Source organism: Lepisma saccharinum, unplaced genomic scaffold (assembly GCF_977018435.1).
Source record: "Lepisma saccharinum unplaced genomic scaffold, izLepSacc3.1 HAP1_SCAFFOLD_43, whole genome shotgun sequence".
NCBI lineage: Eukaryota > Metazoa > Arthropoda > Insecta > Zygentoma > Lepismatidae > Lepisma > Lepisma saccharinum.
Window position 1 is genome coordinate 1,007,357 of NW_028142903.1, and position 7,972 is coordinate 1,015,328.

Consider the following 7,972-nt stretch of genomic DNA (forward strand, 5'->3'; position numbering starts at 1 on the left):
TTTGCATGGATACATTGGATGTCAAGACACGTGGAAAAAACGTACAAAACAAGAGATTGGGGTCATCAAGATTTTGCACGGATTTTTTAGGAATTTTCAAATTTTCAGATGGGAGGTTCCAGATAAGGTCAAAAACTACATACTCAGATCTTCACCAAACTTTGCAGGGATACATTGGATGTCAAGACACGTGGAAAAAACGTACAAAACAAGAGATTGGAGACATCAAGATTTTGGACGAATTTTTTAAGAATTTTCAAATTTTCAGATAGGAGGTTCCATATAAGGTCAAAAACTACATACTCAGATCTTCACCAAACTTTGCATGGATACATTATGTGTCAAGACACGTGGAAAAAACGTACAAAACAAAAGATTGGAGACATCAAGATTTTGGTCGAATTTTTTAAGAATTTTCAAATTTTCAGATGGGAGGTTCCAGATAAGGTCAAAAACTACATACTCAGATCTTCACCAAACTTTGCAGGGATACATTGGATGTCAAGACACGTGGAAAAAACGTACAAAAAAGAGATTGGAGACATCAAGATTTTGGACGAATTTTTTAACAATTTTCAAATTTTCAGAAAGGATGTTCCAGATAAGGTCAAAAACGACATACTCAGATCTTCACCAAACTTTGCAGGGATACATTGGATATCAAGACACGTGGAAAAAACGTACAAAACAAGAGATTGGAGACATCAAGATTTTCGACGAATTTTTTGAGAATTTTCAAATTTTCAGAAAGGAGGTTCCATATAAGGTCAAAAACTACATACTCAGATCTTCACCAAACTTTGCAGGGATACATTGGATGTCAAGACACGTGGAAAAAACGTACAAAACAAGAGATTGGAGACATCAAGATTTTCGACGAATTTTTTAAGAATTTTCAAATTTTCAGAAAGGATGTTCCAGATAAGGTCAAAAACGACATACTCAGATCTTCACCAAACTTTGCAGGGATACATTGGAGGTCGAGACACGTGGAAAAAACGTACAAAACATGAGATTGGAGACATCAAGATTTTGGACGAATTTTTTAAGAATTTTCAAATTTTCAGATAGGAGGTTCCATATAAGGACAAAAACTACATACTCAGATCTTCACCAAACTTTGCATGGATACATTATGTGTCAAGACACGTGGAAAAAACGTACAAAACAAAAGATTGGAGACATCAAGATTTTGGTCGAATTTTTTAAGAATTTTCAAATTTTCAGATGGGAGGTTCCAGATAAGGTCAAAAACTACATACTCAGATCTTCACCAAACTTTGCAGGGATACATTGGATGTCAAGACACGTGGAAAAAACGTACAAAAAAGAGATTGGAGATATCAAGATTTTGGTCGAATTTTTTAAGAATTTTCAAATTTTCAGATGGGAGGTTCCAGATAAGGTCAAAAACTACATACTCAGATCTTCACCAAACTTTGCAGGGATACATTGGATGTCAAGACACGTGGAAAAAACGTACAAAAAAGAGATTGGGGTCATCAAGATTTTGGACGGATTTTTTAGGAATTTTCAAATTTTCAGATGGGAGGTTCCAGATAAGGTCAAAAACTACATACTCAGATCTTCACCAAACATTGCAGGGATACATTGGATGTCAAGACACGTGGAAAAAACGTACAAAACAAGAGATTGGAGATATCAAGATTTTGGACGAATTTTTTAAGAATTTTCAAATTTTCAGATAGGAGGTTCCAGATGAGGTCAAAAACTACATACTCAGATCTTCACCAAACTTTGCAGGAATACTTTGCATGTCAAGACACGTGGAAAAAACGTACAAAACAAGAGATCGGAGACATCAAGATTTTCGACGAATTTTTTAAGAATTTTCAAATTTTCAGATAGGAGGTTCCATATAAGGTCAAAAACTACATACTCAGATCTTCACCAAACTTTGCAGGGATACATTGGAGGTCGAGACACGTGGAAAAAAAGTACAAAACAAGAGATTGGGGTCATCAAGATTTTGGACGGATTTTTTAGGAATTTTCAAATTTTCAGATGGGAGGTTCCAGATAAGGTCAAAAACTACATACTCAGATCTTCACCAAACATTGCAGGGATACATTGGATGTCAAGACACGTGGAAAAAACGTACAAAACAAGAGATTGGAGACATCAAGATTTTGGACGAATTTTTTAAGAATTTTCAAATTTTCAGATAGGAGGTTCCATATAAGGTCAAAAACTACATACTCAGATCTTCACCAAACTTTGCATGGATACATTATGTGTCAAGACACGTGGAAAAAACGTACAAAACAAGAGATTGGAGACATCAAGATTTTGGAAGAATTTTTTAAGAATTTTCAAATTTTCAGAAAGGATGTTCCAGATAAGATCAAAAACGACATACTCAGATCTTCACCAAACTTTGCATGGATACATTGGATGTCAAGACACGTGGAAAAAAAGTACAAAACAAGAGATTGGGGTCATCAAGATTTTGGACGGATTTTTTAGGAATTTTCAAATTTTCAGATAGGAGGTTCCAGATGAGGTCAAAAACTACATACTCAGATCTTCACCAAACTTTGCAGGAATACATTGGATGTCAAGACACGTGGAAAAAACGTACAAAACAAGAGATTGGAGACATCAAGATTTTCGACGAATTTTTGAAGAATTTTCAAATTTTCAGATGGGAGGTTCCAGATAAGGTCAAAAACTACATACTCAGATCTTCACCAAACTTTGCAGGGATACATTGGATGTCAAGACACGTGGAAAAAACGTACAAAAAAGAGATTGGAGACATCAAGATTTTGGACGAATTTTTTAACAATTTTCAAATTTTCAGAAAGGATGTTCCAGATAAGGTCAAAAACGACATACTCAGATCTTCACCAAACTTTGCATGGATACATTGGATGTCAAGACACGTGGAAAAAACGTACAAAACAAGAGATTGGGGTCATCAAGGTTTTGCACGGATTTTTTAGGAATTTTCAAATTTTCAGATGGGAGGTTCCAGATAAGGTCAAAAACTACATACTCAGATCTTCACCAAACTTTGCAGGGATACATTGGATGTCAAGACACGTGGAAAAAACGTACAAAACAAGAGATTGGAGACATCAAGATTTTGGACGAATTTTTTAAGAATTTTCAAATTTTCAGATAGGAGGTTCCATATAAAGTCAAAAACTACATACTCAGATCTTCACCAAACTTTGCATGGATACATTATGTGTCAAGACACGTGGAAAAAACGTACAAAACAAAAGATTGGAGACATCAAGATTTTGGTCGAATTTTTTAAGAATTTTCAAATTTTCAGATGGGAGGTTCCAGATAAGGTCAAAAACTACATACTCAGATCTTCACCAAACTTTGCAGGGATACATTGGATGTCAAGACACGTGGAAAAAACGTACAAAAAAGAGATTGGAGACATCAAGATTTTGGACGAATTTTTTAACAATTTTCAAATTTTCAGAAAGGATGTTCCAGATAAGGTCAAAAACGACATACTCAGATCTTCACCAAACTTTGCAGGGATACATTGGATATCAAGACACGTGGAAAAAACGTACAAAACAAGAGATTGGAGACATCAAGATTTTCGACGAATTTTTTGAGAATTTTCAAATTTTCAGAAAGGAGGTTCCATATAAGGTCAAAAACTACATACTCAGATCTTCACCAAACTTTGCAGGGGTACATTGGATGTCAAGACACGTGGAAAAAACGTACAAAACAAGAGATTGGAGACATCAAGATTTTCGACGAATTTTTTAAGAATTTTCAAATTTTCAGAAAGGATGTTCCAGATAAGGTCAAAAACGACATACTCAGATTTTCACCAAACTTTGCAGGGATACATTGGAGGTCGAGACACGTGGAAAAAACGTACAAAACATGAGATTGGAGACATCAAGATTTTGGACGAATTTTTTAAGAATTTTCAAATTTTCAGATAGGAGGTTCCATATAAGGACAAAAACTACATACTCAGATCTTCACCAAACTTTGCATGGATACATTATGTGTCAAGACACGTGGAAAAAACGTACAAAACAAAAGATTGGAGACATCAAGATTTTGGTCGAATTTTTTAAGAATTTTCAAATTTTCAGATGGGAGGTTCCAGATAAGGTCAAAAACTACATACTCAGATCTTCACCAAACTTTGCAGGGATACATTGGATGTCAAGACACGTGGAAAAAACGTACAAAAAAGAGATTGGAGATATCAAGATTTTGGTCGAATTTTTTAAGAATTTTCAAATTTTCAGATGGGAGGTTCCAGATAAGGTCAAAAACTACATACTCAGATCTTCACCAAACTTTGCAGGGATACATTGGATGTCAAGACACGTGGAAAAAACGTACAAAAAAGAGATTGGGGTCATCAAGATTTTGGACGGATTTTTTAGGAATTTTCAAATTTTCAGATGGGAGGTTCCAGATAAGGTCAAAAACTACATACTCAGATCTTCACCAAACATTGCAGGGATACATTGGATGTCAAGACACGTGGAAAAAACGTACAAAACAAGAGATTGGAGATATCAAGATTTTGGACGAATTTTTTAAGAATTTTCAAATTTTCAGATAGGAGGTTCCAGATGAGGTCAAAAACTACATACTCAGATCTTCACCAAACTTTGCAGGAATACTTTGCATGTCAAGACACGTGGAAAAAACGTAAAAAACAAGAGATCGGAGACATCAAGATTTTCGACGAATTTTTTAAGAATTTTCAAATTTTCAGATAGGAGGTTCCATATAAGGTCAAAAACTACATACTCAGATCTTCACCAAACTTTGCAGGGATACATTGGAGGTCGAGACACGTGGAAAAAAAGTACAAAACAAGAGATTGGGGTCATCAAGATTTTGGACGGATTTTTTAGGAATTTTCAAATTTTCAGATGGGAGGTTCCAGATAAGGTCAAAAACTACATACTCAGATCTTCACCAAACATTGCAGGGATACATTGGATGTCAAGACACGTGGAAAAAACGTACAAAACAAGAGATTGGAGACATCAAGATTTTGGACGAATTTTTTAAGAATTTTCAAATTTTCAGATAGGAGGTTCCATATAAGGTCAAAAACTACATACTCAGATCTTCACCAAACTTTGCATGGATACATTATGTGTCAAGACACGTGGAAAAAACGTACAAAACAAGAGATTGGGGTCATCAAGATTTTGGACGAATTTTTTAAGAATTTTCAAATTTTCAGATAGGAGGTTCCATATAAGGTCAAAAACTACATACTCAGATCTTCACCAAACTTTGCATGGATACATTATGTGTCAAGACACGTGGAAAAAACGTACAAAACAAGAGATTGGAGACATCAAGTTTTTGGACGAATTTTTTAAGAATTTTCAAATTTTCAGAAAGGATGTTCCAGATAAGGTCAAAAACGACATACTCAGATCTTCACCAAACTTTGCATGGATACATTGGATGTCAAGACACGTGGAAAAAAAGTACAAAACAAGAGATTGGGGTCATCAAGATTTTGGACGGATTTTTTAGGAATTTTCAAATTTTCAGATAGGAGGTTCCAGATGAGGTCAAAAACTACATACTCAGATCTTCACCAAACTTTGCAGGAATACATTGGATGTCAAGACACGTGGAAAAAACGTACAAAACAAGAGATTGGAGACATCAAGATTTTCGACGAATTTTTGAAGAATTTTCAAATTTTCAGATGGGAGGTTCCAGATAAGGTCAAAAACTACATACTCAGATCTTCACCAAACTTTGCAGGGATACATTGGATGTCAAGACACGTGGAAAAAACGTACAAAAAAGAGATTGGAGACATCAAGATTTTGGACGAATTTTTTAACAATTTTCAAATTTTCAGAAAGGATGTTCCAGATAAGGTCAAAAACGACATACTCAGATCTTCACCAAACTTTGCATGGATACATTGGATGTCAAGACACGTGGAAAAAACGTACAAAACAAGAGATTGGGGTCATCAAGGTTTTGCACGGATTTTTTAGGAATTTTCAAATTTTCAGATGGGAGGTTCCAGATAAGGTCAAAAACTACATACTCAGATCTTCACCAAACTTTGCAGGGATACATTGGATGTCAAGACACGTGGAAAAAACGTACAAAACAAGAGATTGGAGACATCAAGATTTTGGACGAATTTTTTAAGAATTTTCAAATTTTCAGATAGGAGGTTCCATATAAGGTCAAAAACTACATACTCAGATCTTCACCAAACTTTGCATGGATACATTATGTGTCAAGACACGTGGAAAAAACGTACAAAACAAAAGATTGGAGACATCAAGATTTTGGTCGAATTTTTTAAGAATTTTCAAATTTTCAGATGGGAGGTTCCAGATAAGGTCAAAAACTACATACTCAGATCTTCACCAAACTTTGCAGGGATACATTGGATGTCAAGACACGTGGAAAAAACGTACAAAAAAGAGATTGGAGACATCAAGATTTTGGACGAATTTTTTAACAATTTTCAAATTTTCAGAAAGGATGTTCCAGATAAGGTCAAAAACGACATACTCAGATCTTCACCAAACTTTGCAGGGATACATTGGATATCAAGACACGTGGAAAAAACGTACAAAACAAGAGATTGGAGACATCAAGATTTTCGACGAATTTTTTGAGAATTTTCAAATTTTCAGAAAGGAGGTTCCATATAAGGTCAAAAACTACATACTCAGATCTTCACCAAACTTTGCAGGGATACATTGGATGTCAAGACACGTGGAAAAAACGTACAAAACAAGAGATTGGAGACATCAAGATTTTCGACGAATTTTTTAAGAATTTTCAAATTTTCAGAAAGGATGTTCCAGATAAGGTCAAAAACGACATACTCAGATCTTCACCAAACTTTGCAGGGATACATTGGAGGTCGAGACACGTGGAAAAAACGTACAAAACATGAGATTGGAGACATCAAGATTTTGGACGAATTTTTTAAGAATTTTCAAATTTTCAGATAGGAGGTTCCATATAAGGTCAAAAACTACATACTCAGATCTTCACCAAACTTTGCATGGATACATTATGTGTCAAGACACGTGGAAAAAACGTACAAAACAAAAGATTGGAGACATCAAGATTTTGGTCGAATTTTTTAAGAATTTTCAAATTTTCAGATGGGTGGTTCCAGATAAGGTCAAAAACTACATACTCAGATCTTCACCAAACTTTGCAGGGATACATTGGATGTCAAGACACGTGGAAAAAACGTACAAAAAAGAGATTGGAGATATCAAGATTTTGGTCGAATTTTTTAAGAATTTTCAAATTTTCAGATGGGAAGTTCCAGATAAGGTCAAAAACTACATACTCAGATCTTCACCAAACTTTGCAGGGATACATTGGATGTCAAGACACGTGGAAAAAACGTACAAAAAAGAGATTGGGGTCATCAAGATTTTGGACGGATTTTTTAGGAATTTTCAAATTTTCAGATGGGAGGTTCCAGATAAGGTCAAAAACTACATACTCAGATCTTCACCAAACATTGCAGGGATACATTGGATGTCAAGACACGTGGAAAAAACGTACAAAACAAGAGATTGGAGATATCAAGATTTTGGACGAATTTTTTAAGAATTTTCAAATTTTCAGATAGGAGGTTCCAGATGAGGTCAAAAACTACAAACTCAGATCTTCACCAAACTTTGCTGGAATACTTTGCATGTCAAGACACGTGGAAAAAACGTACAAAACAAGAGATCGGAGACATCAAGATTTTCGACGAATTTTTTAAGAATTTTCAAATTTTCAGATAGGAGGTTCCATATAAGGTCAAAAACTACATACTCAGATCTTCACCAAACTTTGCAGGGATACATTGGAGGTCGAGACACGTGGAAAAAAAGTACAAAACAAGAGATTGGGGTCATCAAGATTTTGGACGGATTTTTTAGGAATTTTCAAATTTTCAGATGGGAGGTTCCAGATAAGGTCAAAAACTACATAC